The sequence below is a fragment of the Dermacentor andersoni genome, chromosome 7 (assembly GCF_023375885.2).
Source record: "Dermacentor andersoni chromosome 7, qqDerAnde1_hic_scaffold, whole genome shotgun sequence".
In the NCBI taxonomy this organism is placed as follows: domain Eukaryota; kingdom Metazoa; phylum Arthropoda; class Arachnida; order Ixodida; family Ixodidae; genus Dermacentor; species Dermacentor andersoni.
Window position 1 is genome coordinate 9,206,033 of NC_092820.1, and position 18,885 is coordinate 9,224,917.

Sequence of the window (18,885 nt, forward strand, 5' to 3'; positions counted from 1 at the left end):
TCGTGGTTTTCATACCACATCAACGCTGTCTCACTCAGAAAGAGTGCAACATATTCAAGCTGAGTGACAGAATCCCAACGGTTGTAGCGGCTCACCCTTGCGTAGTGCATCAGCCACTCGTCGACGTCTTCGCCCACTTTTCCCGCGAACGAGCGTGGTTCCATGTAGTGCCGCAAAAGTCCAACTGGCGCTGACCTTTGAGAAGGTGAAACTATAGCTGGCATTTGTCCACCTCCGTCCTGAGCCATAGGGAAGGTCGTTGGCAAGAGACCGGCAAGACGACGGCTCCGGCGAAGTTCTAGATGTTGCGACTCCGTGGTACGTTCTGTCGTACCCCGCACCTCCACCACTCTGTTACGCCCGGAAAAGGCGTTACTTTGAAGCCGGGTAGAGTTAGAAGCGATGGCCTTGGTCAACTGAGCGCCTGTCGAGACTCAGCCAGCCAGCCACACGTCGTCGTCCTCGTTCACCACCCTTCGGTGCCCCCACATACTGTTTGTTGAGGCGTGAACCCACTATGCACCTAAGCGCGTCACATTCGTGAACCCACTATGCACCTAAGAGCGTCACAATATTTTACAACAGGTGAGTACTTTAAAGGTCTGCAAGAACAAGCTGAACAATCTGAAGAATGCAAAACAAGAGGATAGTCAAGGGCTACCCTCCTTAAAGGATTATGGAAGCAGATTAATTGCGTCTTAGATACATTTATAGTAATTAGGTTGTTTTGAAACCAATCCATAGTTTTTGTGGCAGCAGACTGTAAAGAAGCAATCGCATCATAGTAGCTGTGGGCGGTAGTTACGATCATCGTATCATCGGCGTATTGATAAAGAGAAACGGGTATCACGCTAGAGAGGTCATTTACAAAAATATTAAATAATAATGGGCTGAGTATAGATCCCTGCGGAACTCCAGCATTAATAATGGAGAATGCACTATGAACTTCCCCAACTGAGACGACCTGACACCTACCCCGAAGGAAATTTGCTAACAACGACCAGAAAGCACCCCGAAATCCTAACAAGAAAAGCTTATTTAACAGCAGACCATGATGAACACTGTCAAAAGCCTTGCTACAATCAAGAAGGAGCGCACAAGCAACTTTGTCATTATCGAAAGCTATATTCAACTGATCGGATAAATCTTCCAGAAGGGTTTGAGTGCTTTTGCCGGGTCGGAAACCATACTGACTAGGCGACAAAATGCTGTGGGCGTCCAGAAAGCTTGTCATTGTAAACAATAAGTGTTTTTCAAGTATTTGAGCGATAGAAGGCAGAATTGAAATGGGGCGACAGTTTTCAATTTTATTACGTGCACCGCTTTTATAAAGAGGTATAACCTTCGCTGTTTTCAATTTTACAGGAATTTCACCACTTGAAATTATGCGATTGAGTAGTGTTAGCAAAACTTCTTGGATGTATTCATATGTTCTGCGCAACTCATTAATGGAAATGCCGTCAATTCCAGGAGATTTATTACATTTTAAATTGAATATAATCGATCTTAGCTCTTCCTGAGAAATTGAAGGCAGATATGCCGATTCACTAATGCTGTGACGCAAAGTACAAGAATCTACCTGCAGGTTTGCGTTTCTCATTACACGAGAGAAGTGATTATTAAACTCATCAGAAATATTCTGTCTGCCGCTGGATAAATTGGAAGGAAAATAATTCATTATATCAGCTCGCGTATTAGTGCCTCTAAAGCTGTTAATTAACGACCACGTTTTCTTACTGCTGTAACTAGCGGCTTTAAATTTGTCTCGAAAATGTATTCGCTTTGCGGAGCGGATCATGGCAGTAACTTTGTTTCTGAGCAGCTTAAATTGGGCCCGTAAGTCTGGACAATTCGGGGCACGCTTGCATTGGGCCCACAGTAAGTCTTTTGCTTTTATTGCTGCGAGTATGACAGACGACATCCACTTGTTATCTACGTTACGTTGTTTGATATGTATTGTTCGGGTAGCACTATCTTTTAAGTTTTTGAACACTTCAACGAGTTTATCATATATGGCAGCAGGAGACTCTATTGCTAAAAAAGATTGCCAGTCATATTAAGCCACCAGATTATCAAATATTTTCGGATCAAGCACTGAAATTAGTTTTTTAGAATCTGTGGGCGCTGTCGCAGTATCTGGATAACTCATTGAGCCGCAAACGAAATAGTGGTCAGCAATCTTAATTTCTACAATAGCGAATTTTATGGCTAGATTTTGAGCACGAACGATAACGTGATCAATGCAGGACACAGTGAGCCTACCAGCCAGAAATTCCTCACGAGTCGCTTCATAAATGACGCATTCCAAGCCCCATTTGGAAAGGCTATCGAGGTAATCTGCGACCAAGCCTACAGTAGGACGCAAAAGGTCAATATTGATATCACCTGTGATACACACGTGTTCCTCGAGTGATAAGGTTGACAATGTGGAATCGAGTTCGGATAAGAAAAGCCGCGCATTAAAACTAGGAGGTCGGTACACCAATAACAGAATCACCGAAAAAACAGGTGTGCTCAAGCGCAGCGATATCACTTCAGCTTGGGAAAAGGAAAACGTTAACTGTGAAGCCGCCCATCTGTTACTTATAAAAACTGCAATGCCTCCTCCTTTTCTGCTTGGACGCGTGTACGAGAAGCATTGGAAACCCGGCAATGAATACTGTGGAATGCTCTCGGCAGGAATATTAATTTCAGTAAGTACAAAAGCATCGAACGTTAAACGAGATGATGAAATGATGGCATAAAACTGATTCCAGTGTTTCCGAAGGCTGCGAATGTTCACATGAGCAACTTTGAAACTGCTGGTGGAGGCATCAGAAAAAAAACTATTTACATCCGCAAAATCAGTGCATTTCATACTCTCTATGCCAGCCATGTCTAGGCAATCCTATCCAAATCCGAGAATTTCTCAACTCGAATGAAAGGTGCTCCCTGAGATTTTCTTGCTAGAACCTTTCCGTTCCTCGTCCACACGAACTTATATCCATTTTCCTTTCCTTTGGAGCGGGCCAACCGGAAAAGCTCCCGGTTCAACCGCGTCAAGTTTTCGTTGAAGAATAGACGAGGAAACTTCTCCGGCTGAGCAAGATCCGAGAGACACTTCCGAGCCCGAAACCATTTTTCTTTCACTGAAGCGTTCTGTACTTGCACAAGGGTAGGAGGGCTAGAGCTAGATTTATTCCCGGTCGGTAAACGGTGTATCCTGCAAATTTCATCTTCCTGGAAGTTACTTAGGCGCAGTTGTCCAGCTAAGTCGCACATGAAGGACTTCAAGTCTTCACCAGGCTTCAAAGGGAGGCCATGGATTTCGAAATTGCAACGTCTGCCATATTGATCAAGTTCGTTTAATTGCATCGTTGTTTGGTCTAGGATTTCAGCCTGACGGGCGACTGTACCGGAAAGTGACTGCACTTGAGCCCGTAGCTGAGACACTTCGGTTTGATAAGTAGTCACAGTGGAGAGCATAGAATCATACTTTTCAGAAAGGAAAGCGATAGAGGCTTGAATGCCGGTCACCGTATCAGCCATCTTTTCACAAGTTGCCTTGAAAGAGAGCAGTTCCTGAACCTTTACCATGAGCGTCTGAACAGTGCTGGTTAATTGGTCAAGTTTGGTATTAATAGACGAAAAGTGGGGGCCGAGTGAGCCATCGCTATTACTGGAACCAGCACCAGAGCTACATGTCTGACACGTCCATGTTTCACGTTTAACAGTGGACATTTTGGTGTAAACACTGTCTGTTATCCCGGAACAGTGTTTCCCTAAATGGAAACTTGCTTTGCAACCGGAACATACAAGAAACTTGCCCTCTACCGGCTTGTCGCATACCGAACACACAGAAGACATTGCAGAACACACAGAAGGCAGTGCGGTGCAGTCAGCGGCAAAACAGCCAAATGTGTACGTACTAAAGGCAGTTTAAAAAACCTACCTGCCAAGAAACGAAGTAACGTCTTAGTGACACCGGCCGGTTTTGCCGCTGACTGCAGGGAAGCACCGGGGAGGCAGGCCTTATGTACGCTGCAACAGACACCAGGCGGACCGGGTTGAGCTGTCTTGCACCAGGGGATGCTGCGGAGCCGTACACGGATAGGACCGTGAAATGCAGAGGCCGCATGCGCCGCAGAGCGTCCGTGATGCCAGCGACCGACGACAGGGATGATAAGATCCGGGAGATGCCGCCGCGTCCAGCCTGTGAAATCTGCCAAGAAACGAAGTAACGTCTTAGTGACACCGGCCGGTTTCGCCGCTGACTGCCTATATATATATATATATATATATATATATATATATATATATATATATATATATATATACATAGTAGGCAAAGAGCGATTCTTCAGGCTACCTTTCAAACGTACACAACTTGAATGGTGCTACAAGGTAAACAGAACACGTATTTCATTTCAACAGTTTCGATCGGTGGGGCCAGATCTTCATCAGGGTTTACAAAAAAAATACCACTTCGGCACTGGTAGTGAAGACACCAGACCGGGTGCCCGGTCGTTCTCAGAGACATCAGACCGAGAGGAACGGTTGTGACAGTGATTGATTTTCGGCGCTTTGGCAGATTTAGAGCTGCCTTTGGCAGCTATGCAGGGCAAGAGGAAGGCGGAGTCCCATGTATGTAGAGCAAGGAGGTCAGCGAGGCAAAAAAGGAAAGAAAAAGAAAGAAAGCACACAGGAGGAGGGAGACGTAAGTCGGAGAGTGAAGGGGGCGGGAAGTAGCACCAGCTAGGTTCCCGTGCACCCGAGGCAAGGAGGGAGAAAACGGTCGCTCCGCAGCACCAGTGCGTGTGCAGCCGTTGTAGCGGGAGAGAGGGCAAGTTAAATTGGGTGGCGGGGGGCACAATAGAGAAGGGGCCCAGAAGGAAGACAGAAGAGCGGCAACTTGTGGAAAGAAACACAGTGTCACAGTACACATATACAAGGCACGGCCCGTTCCGGCAACTCTGTGGTCCAGCTACGGTGCGAAAAAAATAAATAGTTCCAAAAAGAATATATGCATGGGATTCGCAAAGCAAGTGCGCCCCTGGGCTTAGATTTAGGAACCCGAGTTAAATGGCCTCCTTGTCGTCCAGTTTTTGAACGTTTAACAGACAACTGACATCAAGTCAGCTCGTGCGTATTTCAAGAAGGGCAATAGGTCACTCAGGATGACCACTTCAGTGGCAGGGTCCAGGAAACTGAATTTATAGGTTTTCCGCTCGCCCCCTTGAGGCGCATGCGGAGGGATGAGCAAGCAGCCAGCGTCTCAATTTTAGAGTACAGAACAGGTATTCGCGTTTCTCATGCACTCTCACGGCATATCCCGGAGGCACGTCAGCCGCCCCGGACTCTCATTAATTCCGGTAGTGTACGTTCCAAGTTTATGGATGAAAAAAGATTTTCTCTGCTCTTGTGCACGGGTGTGTTGGAAACCAGATTGCAAGAGCACAACGCTCACGCTTCACTTCACTTCACTTCACTTTATTACCTTAAAGGCCTCCGTGTTTGGGAGTGTTACATAAGGGATGGGTTACATCTATAAATCATATAATAAACAAAGAAAACACGTAATAAGCATAAATTATTCGCGTTAAATACAGTAGCTATGCAATTCAGAAATCTAGATGTATACAGGTGATTGCGGCGATGTCGTGTGGAAGGCCGTTCCAGTCCGGGGCTGAGCGCGGAAAGAATGAAGATGCGAATGTAGCAGTGCGCGTACGAGGCCGTGCAGCTTGAAGAGGATGACCAATGCGGGCGGAAATATGTGCCGGCGGATTGATGTAGGGCGGATGACGAAGTGAGCTGTAATAAAGTTTATGAAACAAGCACATACTAGTAATACGACGTCTACAAGCTAGAGATGTTAAACCTGCCTCTGCTTTTAATGATGATATACTAACATTATATGAATAGCACGAATATATGAATCTTGTGGCTCGACTTTGTACTGATTCTAGGGAAATTGTTAGATAATTTTGGTTAGGGCTCCAAATAGCAGAGGCGTATTCTAATTTAGGACGGACAAGTGATTTGTAGGCAAGTAATTTTAGGTTTTGTGGGGCATGTCGTAGATGACGTTTTAAGAATCCAAGGGTTCTGTTAGCGGATGATATGATTTTTGTGACATGTGCGTTCGAGGTTAGATCATTGGACAATGTTACGCCGAGGTATTTATAAGTGTGAGTTAATTCTACCGTCACGTGCGAGATTTTGTATGAGAAGAGGCGATGATTACGTTTTCGGTTAAAAGACACGAGTTTACATTTATTGGGGTTTAGTTCCATAAGCCATTGGTTACACCAGTCCTGTACGCTGTTTAAGTCATTCTGGAGGGCGAGCTGATCAGAGGTGTTATTGATTGTGCGATAGATGACACAGTCGTCAAAAATACGGATGTTACAAGAGACATGCGTTGGTAGGTCATTAATGTATATTAAAAATAATAGCGGGCCAAGGACTAATCCTTGCGGGACACCTGATGTTACGAGAAGAGGACTAGAGGCTTGGTTATTAACGTAAACATACTGGGTGCGGTTAGCAAGGAATTCACTTATCCACTGTAAATTGTTAGGATGAAGGTTTAACAATGAAAGTTTTAGTAGCAAGCGTTTGTGGGGTACTTTGTCAAACGCTTTCGCGAAGTCCAGGAATATTGCATCAGTTCGAAGGTTACAGTCAAGGTTCATATGCAAGTTATGGATGAAAATAGCCAATTGTGTATCACAGGATAGGTTTTTACGGAAGCCATGTTGAGCAGGATGAAAAAAATTAATAGAGTCAAGAAAGTTCATTATATGGGAATGAATGACATGTTCCATGATTTTGCACGGCACACTTGTTAAAGAGATGGGGCGGTAGTTAAGGGGTGATTCTTTGTTAGCTGATTTAAAGACCGGAACAACCTCCCCCCCCCCCCCTTCGAATCGCTGGGAATGCTTCCTGTGGAAAGTGATTGTGCAAAAAGTTTTGATAGATACGGTGCGGAAGCATGGCCAGTATTTTTGAGAAACTTGGGGGTGATTTCATCAGCACCCGCTGAAGATGACATCTTGATATTTTCTATAATACATATAATGCCATGAGCAGAAAACATAATTGAAGGCATAGGCAAACTTAGGTTTGTAGTTGCGGTAGAAAGTGGCATATCAGTTTCGTGTGTGAAGACGGATGAGAAAGCGGTGTTAAAAATATTTGCACAGTCAATGTCACTGGTCATCTCGCCAAGTGGGTCAATTGGTGAAGGTTAGAAAGTCCCATGGAAGACAGCTGTCAACCCTATCCAATAGAAGAAGTTCATTGTTGCGTCTCTCATAATTCATCTTAAGCTGAACCTAGAACGAGACCAGAAACAGCATATATTCTGCAAGGGTTTACCATTACACGCCGTCGGGTGCCTACACCCTACAGGCTACTGTCTAGAATACAGGCGCAGTTTTATCCTAGAATATATTTGTAAGCAATACTACTGCTTCTGTTTGCAAGATCAGAGTTCCCGCTGTATTTGCATACTATCAAAGTACAAAAAGACTAGCATAATGGTAAGTTTTAGAAAAAATTTGGCACTTGGATTGACCAGAATTTATTAAGGCGTACATACTATTTTAATAAATATGGCTGAAGAAAACAACCTGGGGCCCTATAACGTAAAACTATTCCAATAAGTTTCTATTCCAATCTCCTGACGTCAAATTTGCGTAACCACAGACGCAAGCACCGGGCGGTCATCCACAGGGTTGTCTGTACAGACCAATCAAACACTATCCTCGTTCATAGGAGGTCACTTTTGTTTGCTTGAAAAACGAATAACATTGCCTACAATGAGCGGCTTGTCGTACCCCAATTGGCTGACAAGAGGCGAGGGGAACGCTCAAGTGGAGAAGGATCCGCTGTGGCAGAGCCAGTGCACTGAAAATTGATAACCGGATGAAGAGGGTGGTGCCGGCGTCCGCGATTGGTCGGCTTTCCCTTACTTAGCTTGTGGTGGCTGGTCGAAAATCGCGGCGGCATGCAACGGAAGCTTAAGAATGAAGCTAAAACTGACCCTCAGCAAAGAAGAGTTGACAGAATGAGGTTGTAAACGTGCCGGAAGTGCTGGAAAACATTACACGGCCACGCAAGAAGTTTTATTATACGCAAATACACCCATGCTCTCCGGCAGGTGCGAGTAGCCAGCGTCTCAGCGATCGGCGGCAGCCGTCTTTTATTCCTTTCGGAATGGGGCAGCCTGCGGCTATTCCGAAGAAAATTCAGTTTTGTTCGGCATATTAATGCATCTTTGTCGCGTACACGTCACTTTGACGCGGTGAGATTGCGCGGTTTTGTGACGTCGCGTGACAGGCAGGTGAAGTGGGTGCAGCCCGAAAACTTTTTACCAATAGCCGAGGGCCAATGGCGAAAAGGAGTCGAATCAGAAATAACTGTTTTTCTTTTTTTTCTGTCAAATCATGCATAATCAGTGTGTACACATCATATCAGATGGGGAGCTATCGCGGTTTTCGTGACGTCGCGGGACAGACAGCTCAAGTGGGGGTGGTCGAAAAAAGTTTTTGACCAATCGTGGAGGGCTGATAGCAGAATTGGAATAGAAAAGTTTGGAATAGTTTTACGTTATAGCGCCCCTGGATAAAAAATACAATCACTTCAACCACAACGTGTCTATGAAGGCAAATGCATGCAGTCAAACTGCTTTTAGTGGTGATGTTTGAGCTGATATAATGTCAGATGCGGTAGGATAGAAGTCTTAGCCAGAATATTGCGACAGCTATTGTAGTGCAGCGGGACACATTAACTGGAGCTCTTCACTTGCACACCAATGCAAGCGCATCACACACAGCACACTTGGAAAGGCAGTTGCTCTGCGTGGTTGTGTTGGTAGCCTGGTTCCTGCATAAGACAAGGGCTTAGTCATAAATATACAATGATGTTAAGGCGCATGACAAGAAACTTAGGTACTGTTTGTTTTCTTTAGTTTACTTTTCCTTCTAATTAATTTCGTTTAAGGCTTTTATGTTCTAGAGCACGATTTTCTTTTACTATAATGAGCTCATACTCTCTTTATTTATGTTTGCAAAGAAACATTTTTCAGCTGGTTTGGCGCTTGCGCATCCATACCGACATACAGCGATCGAGCACTGACATAATGAACCCTCTTGAGAGCTGCAATGTTCGCAACAAAGATGTACGAGATATATCTGCTACCACTTGCTAGCAATGTCTGTACTAGGAGCTGTCACTACACTGCTACAGCTTTTTTTATCACAATAAAAAATAATCTTATGTGCAAAAAAGTATACTCTTTCGTATCTTTATTGTTTTTTACTCAAGTAAAACATTCCATTCACTTGTGTATACATGAAGGTATAATTCTGAATGCCCTTTCATAACTGGCCACTTCCTCGTTGGGCACGGATTTTCGTAGGCATGACAAGCTAATTGAACTGAATATTTTGAAGCAAGGCTCACGTAATTATTTGGTTACGGCTTTAATTTCCACCAACTGCACACAGTGCATGCAAAATTACAGTACATTATTTTGTTTTCCCTAGCGCAACTAGATGCATGGAAGTAAAGAAATATTGAAAAAGAAATTAAGTGAACGCACCTGCTCGTTTATAGAGATGATCGCCTTGCTGCTGTGTGCTTTGCCGTCCTTGGTTAGCGCAGTCAGTGGCGATCTACCTTAGTGCAAACCGCGCGAAGGCGGGCGACTGCCGCTGCTTGCACAAGCTATACACGCACACAGGCAATGCACGCACTAATCGCAGGAATCTTCGTCGTTGTTTTCTTTCCATAGGTTTGAAGTGCACCGCAGTTATGTATTGCGCCGTGCTTGAACTGATGCGGCCTTGTACGATCAGCCGCGAGTAACACGTAAATGCTCTGGCGCCAATAGTAGTTGTGGAGCAGTCGCGCGAAGAATACCTGTATGCAGGTCAATAAGTGGCTCATGCCAGGAGTAATAGGACAGCCACTGCACTGGCTCACAGTCTTCCTGACAGGACGGCCGATCTGTCTCGGCGCCGCAGTGGAATAATTCCGTTGCCGAAGCGCTCCAGAGGATTTCACCGGTCCCAAAAACGAAGCCTTTGAAAATGCGTAGCATCGTTAACTAAAGAAAAGCTACAGAGGGAACCGGCGTCCATCCGAAAGAGCTGACGAGGCGAGCGACAGATAACAAGGCCGCCATGTTTACGCACTGATTTCACTCAAGGAGCGATTCACGGTAGCTGTGAGGCTACCTTGATATTCTCGAGTAAAGTGCTCGCGCTTTCCTTCACTCAAGGCGCTGCGATGGAGGGCGATTTGTGAAACGAAAAACCGCACTCAAGGACAATTTCGAATGGAGGGTCGAGTCGAGGTGCATTTGTGAATACGGGGGTTAGTCTTTATAGCCAAGTCTCACACGGTAGCACATATTAAAACACGGGGCGCGAAAGGACGTTCTGACTATCTTGCAAAACCAAATATACACCAGTGAGGAAAACGAGAACTAGGTGAAAGCAGGAGCCAACGTTTCGACAAGTAGACTCGTCTTCTTCAAGGCGACTAGCGATACATGCTTTCCTCGCCACACTATATATAGGCGGGGTTCTTCTGAAGGCAAGACGGTGTAAGGTGGGTGGGTACGGCAACGAGTAAAGGTATGTTAGCGGCGAGGGTGTAGAGTTGAGGATAAATGAGGGCTGTGCACAAGGCCAGTGACATGACCGTCTATCAGTCACGTGTTAACAGCCGTGTGCCAGCCGGCCTGTCAACGGCGTGCACAGCAGCCTTCTATTGCCTGTTTCGCTGGCAGTCGTGGGCTATATCGTTTCTCTGAAAGATATTGTTACGTAGGAAGACGCAGACGAAAAGCTATGTACAAATACATTTACAAGGAAAATACGCTGCGCTTGGCCAAGAGGCAACAGCCCGCGCTAGCTTCTAATCGTCGTCGTCGTCTTCACACTGCTGGCCTTTCGTGATCGCGCATATTGTGCCGTAGCACTACCCCCGGCTGCAAAAGCGCCGTCCCGGAGCGACTAAAGATCGGACTCGGAAGCAGTGTAGTAGGCCTTGAGCCTACTGACGTGTACGACATCACTAGATGCCACAGGAGAGGACGAGGTTGAGGCCACAGGAGCAATTTCGTAAGTCACAGGCGTCACCTGGCGCAGCACGCGGTAGGGCCCTGTGTATCGCGAAAGGAGCTTCTCTGAAAGTCCGACGTGACGAGAGGGCGACCACAGGAGCACGAGCGCACCAGGTGAAAACTGTACGTCACGATGGCGGGCGTTGTACTGACACTGCTGAGTGGTCTGTGAGGCCGTCAGTCGAGCACGGGCAAGCTGGCGTGCATGGTCAGCGAGGGCGATGGCGTCGCGCGCATACTCGCTTGTTGAGACCGCAGCAGGAGGAAGTGCCGTGTCTAGGGGCAAGGTAGGTTCGCGACCGTACAGTAGATAAAAGGGAGAAAATCCGGCGGTGTCGTGCCGGGAAGAATTGTACGCAAATGTTACGTAAGGAAGGGCAATGTCCCAGTCGTGGTGGTCCTTGGAAACGTACTTGGCCAGCATATCGGTAAGAGTACGGTTTAACCGCTCTGTCAGGCCATTGGTTTGAGGATGGTATGAAGTAGTCAGTTTGTGTTGAATGGAGCAGGAACGCACAATGTCAGCGATAACTTTCGAGAGGAAGTTTCGACCACGGTCAGTAAGCAGCTGTCGCGGGGCGCCATGAAGCAAGATAATGTCACGCAAGAGAAAGTCCGCGACGTCAGTGGCGCAGCTGGTAGGGAGAGCCCGAGTGATAGCGTATCGGGTGGCGTAATCAGTCGCGACGGCTACCCATTTGTTCCCAGAAGATGACGTGGGAAAGGGACCGAGCAGGTCTAATCCAACACGAAAGAACGGTTCCACAGGGACGGTGATCGGCTGGAGATGACCGGCAGGTAGCACCTGAGGTGTCTTCCGACGCTGGCAGGGATCACAGGCAGCAACATAGCGTCGAACGGAGCGAGCGAGACCAGGCCAATAGAAGCGGCGGCGGACGCGGTCGTACGTGCGGGTTACCCCAAGATGTCCTGAAGTGGGTGCGTCATGCATCTCAAAGAGCACAGTCTGTCGTAGCTGTTTTGGCACGACAAGAAGAAGGTCAGAGCCGTCAGGGAGGAAGTTCCTTCGATACAGAATGCCACCCTGGAGGACATATCGGCGAACGGATGCGTCGGTAGGTGTAGAGCGCAGACGCTCAATAAGTGCTCGCAGCGATAGGTCTCGGTACTGCTCATCGGCGATGTTACCGAAGGCAGAGACAGAGAAAATGCCGTTGGCGCTACTACTGTCGGCGTCGTCAGGCTCGTCGACCGGGTAGCGAGACAGGCAGTCAGCGTCCTTGTGTAGTCGGCCAGATTTATAGGTGACAGTATACGAATATTCTTGGAGGCGTAAGGCCCAGCGACCAAGTCTTCCTGTAGGATCTTTCAGTGAGCATAACCAGCAAAGCGCGTGATGGTCTGTGACAACGGAAAAGGATCGGCCATATAAGTATGGGCGGAATTTCGCAACCGCCCAAACTAGGGCCAGACACTCACGCTCAGTGATGGAATAGTTGCGCTCCGCGGGTGAGAGGAGCCTGCTGGCGTAAGCGATAACACGGTCGTGGCCACGCTGGCGTTGTGCCAGTACTGCTCCAATTCCGTGACCGCTGGCATCAGTACGGACTTCGGTAGGCGCAGAAGGATCGAAATGGGCGAAAACGGGAGGCGTTGTGAGAATGTCGATTAGATGAGAGAATGCAGAGGCCTCGTTATCGCCCCACTGGAAAGGAGCGTCTTTTTTCAAAAGGTCGGTTAGTGGTCGTGCTATGGCGGCGAAATTTCTCACGAAACCGCGGAAGTACGAACAAAGGCCGATGAAGCTGCGCACATCCTTGACACACTTCGGAACAGGGAAGTGCGTAACAGCATGGATCTTGCCTGGGTCCGGTTGCACTCCGTTCGCGTCAACGAGATGTCCAAGGACGGTAATCTGGCGACGGCCGAATTGGCACTTCGATGCGTTGAGTTGCAGACCGGCTCGCCGAAAAACGTCCAGGACTGCTGAGAGGCGCTCGAGGTGCGTAGCGAACGTTGGGGAGAATACGATAACGTCGTCCAAGTAGCACAGGCACGTGGACCACTTGAAACCGTGAAGAAGGGAGTCCATCATGCGTTCAAAAGTGGCAGGGGCGTTACATAGACCGAACGGCATCACTTTGAATTGATAAAGACCGTCGGGTGTGACAAAAGCAGTCTTCTCGCGGTCGAGATCGTCCACGGCAATCTGCCAGTAGCCGGAGCGAAGGTCAATAGAAGAGAAATAGCGAGCACCGTGGAGGCAGTCAAGGGCGTCATCAATCCGAGGTAGGGGATACACGTCCTTTTTGGTAACCCTGTTAAGGTGCCGATAATCCACGCAAAAGCGCCATGAGCCATCCTTCTTTTTGACCAGTACTACAGGTGACGCCCATGGACTATATGATGGTTCAATAATGTTCTTGGCAAGCATTTTGCGAACTTCTGCGTGAATAACTTGACGCTCAGCTGGTGACACTCGATACGGGCGGCGATGAATAGGAGGGGCATCGCCGGTATTAATGCGATGTTTGACAGCTGTAGTTTGGGCTAAAGGACGATCGTTAAAGTCAAAAATATCGTGGTAGGAAAACAGAACGCGGTAGAGTTCACGAGCGTGCTCGGAGGGCAAGTCGGGGGCAATCATTTTCCGTAAGTCAGCGATGGTACAATTTGCCGACTGCGATGGTAGAGGAGTATCGGATGAAGTGTCGTCTACTGCAATGGATGCTACTGAGTGATCCTCGAATGAACAAAGCTGGGCCAAAGACATCCCACGTGGCAGCACTTGTGTCGTCAAGCCAAAGTTGACCACTGGCAGGCAGACGCAATTCGCCGTAATAGATAAAACTGTATGGGGTACTGTGATCCCATGTGTAAGGAGGACGTCTTGCATAGGAGCCGCGATGTAGTGACCGTCGGGGACTGGTGGGGATGACACTAGGTCAACGTAGGTCAGTGCCGAAGGTGGCAAGCGAACGAAGTCGGCGGAACTGAGGCGACTGGGGTGTGGTTCAGCAGGATCCAGAACAGGCAGGTCAAGGCGGAGAGTACTGGCGGAACAATCGATGAGAGCAGAATGTGCGGAAAGGAAGTCTAAGCCGAGGATGATGTCGTGGGGACAGTGGGCGATGACTGTGAATAGCACAATTGTTGAGCGATCGGCGAAGGAGACGCGGGCGGTACACATACCAATTACGGGGGCTGTTCCGCCATCGGCGACACGGACAACAGGCGTCGTGGCGGGCGTGATAATTTTCTTGAGCCGGTTACGAAGGTCAGCGCTCATTACGGACAAATGCGCCCCAGTGTCTATGAGAGCAGACACAGAAACACCGTCGACTTGCACGTCAAGAAGGTTCAGATGAGTGGGCAAAGTCAGTAGAGGATTTGGCGGCGTAGGGAGCAATGCAGCGTCACCTCGAGGCGCTGCATCGTCTAGTTTTCCGGCTGGGAGCGGCGTCCGAAGGGAGTCGGCGAATAGGCGCGACGGGGCTGGGGAGAGCGAGATTGTCGTCGTTGGGGCGAAGGCGAACGAGAATAGGGGCGGTTCGTTGCAGGAGAATCAGTGGCGGCATTATCGGAGCGTGCGGCATAGGGACGAGAAGGGCCACCTGAGGGGCGAGAGTAGGCAGTATAAGTAGGCCGGCTCGGGGAACTCCAGCGACTACGACAGTGCCGAGAAATGTACCCGATTCGATGGCAGTGGAAACAAATAGGCTTGTCGTCAGCAGTGCGCCATTCAGAGGGGTTGCGGAAACGTGGTGGGTAAGAAGATGCGGGACGGGGCGAAATCGAAGAAGCCGGGCGGGTATTAGGGCGATGGGCCGAGCAGATGGTGTGAAGACCCATGTTTTCAAACTCCTGGCGGACAACTGCCTGGATCAGTGAGACCGTGACTGCAGATGTGTTGGTGGGACTGGAGTCGAAGGCAGCCGGATAGGCGGCCTCGATCTCACGCCGGACGATCCTGGTAACATCGGCAGTGTTGTTGGGACGAGGAGCGTCGGCACAGGAAGATGTCGCTGGAGTGTTGGGCAGACGGGCAAACTGCTGGTCAATACGTCGGCTTTTGGCGAGTTCCAGGCGGCGGCACTCTCTTATAACAGCATCCACCGTCGCTACGTTGTTGCAAACGAGCAAGTTGAAGGCGTCATCGGCAATGCCTTTGAGGATGTGGGAAACCTTGTCTGACTCAGTCATGTGGGTGTCAACTTTGCGGCACAGAGCCAAGACGTCCTGAATGTACGTGACATAGGGCTCTGTTGACGTCTGCACACGGCGCAGGTGCTCCTCACGCAGGTGGTATGTCTCAGGTCACTAACCTGGAAAAAGCGAAATGATGAGCGTTGCATACTTGCAGCAGCGTCGTGCCCGAATGCGAAGTCTACCAGTGGGCGTTTAAATAGGCCGCTTGTGAGGCAGATAGCCGTAGCTCCTCGCAATGTCCCAGGTTGCCAGATGATTAATCCGGTTGACCACAAAATTGGCCAGGCGGTAGACAGCGAAGACGAATTCCGATGCAAACCCTCGGTAACGGGAGGCCACCAAGTGGGGAGCCAGGTGACGCAACCCCGGAGGAGCGCGGCCTGCAAAAAGCGAGATGATGAGTGTTGCATTTTAATTAATTTATTTCACCATCCCAACATGGCTCCCGTAAGACATATTCATGTGAAACACAGCTAGTATTATTTGGGCATAAGCTAAACGTCATCCTTGACCAGTCTTCAACTGCGGATTGTATATATTTGGATTTTTCGAAAGCGTTTGAAGAGTATGCCCTAACCTTCTAATGCTTAAGCTGCATCGAATTAACATCGATCCCACACTGCTTGCACGGCTTGAGTTTTTTCTTTCTAACCGTTCACAGTTTGTCTCTGCTAATGACTCAAACTCGCAGCCAAGCAGAGTACAGTCTTGCGTAGCTCAAGCGTCGGCACTTGATCGCCTCCTTTTCCTAATTTACATAAATCATCTACCCTTTTGTGTTTCCCCTAACAATCCCTTATTAGCTGATTGCGAAATCTTCAGAAAAATAATGAGCTACTCTAACACATCTTCCCTCAATCCCACCTTAACGCTGCAGGTACGCTGATAATTTTGTCATTTACAGCTCAGTTACTAACGATAATGATCAAATCGCCCTTCAGGAAGACTTAAACAACATTCAAAATTGGTGTCAACGTTGGTCAATGGTCCTAAATCCTACTAAATGTAAAGCAATGTCATTCTCTCGCCGTTCAAACCACTTGGTATTTCAATACGAAATCCCTAACGAACAAATTCAGTGTGTAAAAAATTATAAGTACGTGGGTGTTACCGTCTCAAACGATCTGGACTGCTGTGTGCATGTAACTAAGGTTATCTCCTCAGCTAACAAATCACTTGGGTTTCTACGACGTCACTTAAAAACGCACCGCGGCATGTGAAGCTGTTATGCAGGACGCGAGCGCGGCTGGAAATCAGCAGAAAGAAGCGAGTAATGCGTCCCTGTAGAACAAGCAACAACTAACTTTATTTTTGTGTTCATCGAGCCTCTGCGCTTCGGTTGCGCACCCTCACACCACTTCTCGTTCTCGCACACTCCGCGATAAGGTTTTACCGAGTAAAAAAAGGGGAAAGGGAGTCTGGTTTCAGCTGTGTGACCGTGAGGCCGCCACATCACTTCCCCTCCTGTTAGCGAACGTTCAGAGGACGATTTAAATTGTTCACAAGTCCATACGGGGGACGAGGCGCCCTGGAGACTGGTCCACTGCGTGTCCTTGTGATTTGGCGTGTTTGGACGAGTAGAGCCTTCGAGGGTGGTCTCAGAGGTGACGGTGCCTGTGAAACGTTTGGCTTTGATGATCCCGGTTGCCAGCAGATGACGTGAATATCATCAAAGGCTGGCAGTTGCTTCCAAATCTTGAAGCGTTCCGGTGGCTGCATCCAGATAAACGGGTCAGTTGCGCACAGGGCAGCAGGCAACTCGAGAAGAAGGGACACCTCAAACGTGAGCACGGCTGAGCACTCCATATCCGAAACGGTGTCATGACCCAGCGCGGCGGACGCAGATGGTCGCTAAATGCGGTGCAGCCAATGTTGTCAGTCGAAGCAGTTGGTTTTGATGATCCCGAGTGCCAGCAGATAAAGTGACAATCATCCAAGGCTGGCAGTTGCATCCAATTCGGGAAGCGGTCCGGTGGCTGCTTCCAGATAAACGGATATGTTGCGCACAGGGCAGCAGGCACCGCCAGAAGAAGCGACACCTGAAACGTTAGCACGGATGAGCATTCCATGTCCGAAACGGTGTCGTGCCCCATCGCAGCGGATGCAGGTGGTCGCTTAAATATGGTCAGCCAATGTTTTCAGTCGAAGCAGTTGGTGTTGATGATCCCCGTTGCCAGTAGATCAAGTGAGTATCATCCAAGGCTGGCGGTTGCGTCCAATTCGTTAAGCGGTCCGGTGGCTGCTTTCAGATGATGGGTCAGTTGCGCACAGGGCAGCAGGCAACGCCAGAAGAAGCGACACCTGAAACGTGAGCACGGCAGAGCATTCCATGTCCAAAACGGTGTCGTTCCCCAGCGCGGCGTACGCAGATGGTCGCTTAAGTGCGGTGCAGTCAATGTTGTCAGTCGAAGCAGTTGGTTTCCATGATCGCGGTAGCCAGCAGGTGAAATTACCACACAAGGTTGGCAGTTGCGTTCAATTCGTGAAGCGGTCCGGTGGCTGCATCCAGAAAAACGTGTCAGTTGCGCACAAAGCAGCAGGCAACGCCAGAAGAAGGGGTACCTGAAACGTGAGCACGGCTGAAGCATTCCATGTCCGAAAAGGTGTCGTGCCCCAGTGCGGCGGATGCAGATGGTCACTTAAATGCGCTGCAACCAATGTTGCCAGTCGAAGAAGTTGGCTTTGATGATCCCGGTTGTCAGCAGATGAAGTGAGTATCCACCGAGGGTGGCAGTTGCGTTCAATTCGTGAAGCGGTGCGTTGGCTGCATCCAGATAAACGGGACAGTTGCGCATAGCGCAGCAGGCAACTCGAGAAGAAGGGACACCTGAAACGTGAGCACGGCAGAGCGCTCCATGTCCGAAACGGTGTCGGGCCCCAGCGCGGCGTTTGCAGATGGTCGCTTAAATGCGGTGAAGCCAATGTTGTCAGTCAAAGCAGTTGGTTTTGATGATCCCAGTTAACAGCAGATGAAGTGAGAACCATCCAAGGTTGGCAGTTCCGTCCTATTCGTGAAGCGGTCCTGTGGCTTCTTCCAGATAAACGGGTCACTTGTGCACAGGGCCGCAGCAGCACCAGAAGAAGAGGAAGGCTGAGCACTCCATGTCCAAAACGGTGTCGTGCCCCAGCTCGGCGTACGCAGATGGTCGCTGAAGTGCGGTGCAATCAATGTTGTCAATCGAAGCATTTGGCTTTCATGATCACGGTAGCCAGCAGGTGAAGTGAGAATCATCCAAGGTACGCAGTTGCGTCAAGTTGGTGAAGCGGTCAGGTGTCTGCTTCCAGATAAACGGGTCAGTTGCGCACAAAGCAGCAGGCAACCCTAGAACAAGGGGCACCTGAAACGTGAGGAAGGCAGAGCACTCTGTGTACGAAACGTTGTCGTGCCCCAGCGCGGTAGATGCAGATGGTGGATTAAATGCGCTGCAGCCAATGTTGTCAGTCGAAGAAGTTGGCTTTGATGATCCCGGTTGCCAGAATATGAAGTGAGAATCATCCAAGGCTGCAAGTTGCGTCAAATTCGTGAACCATTCCGGTGGCTTCGCCCAGATAAAGGGATCAGTTGCGCACAGGGCAGCAGGCAACGCCAGAAG

General features: G+C 48.8%; 1 long non-coding RNA gene across 1 annotated transcript; it reads right to left on the reverse strand.

The window, feature by feature from the left end:
- Positions 1 to 605: 605 nt before the first annotated feature.
- Positions 606 to 18,158, reverse strand: LOC140219625 (uncharacterized). The gene is made up of 3 exons (XR_011895908.1): positions 17,855 to 18,158; positions 15,409 to 15,672; positions 606 to 4,192 (listed from the first exon to the last, which is right to left on the reverse strand). It is a non-coding gene; the product is annotated as an uncharacterized lncRNA (long non-coding RNA).
- Between the last annotated feature and the right edge of the window lie 727 nt (positions 18,159 to 18,885).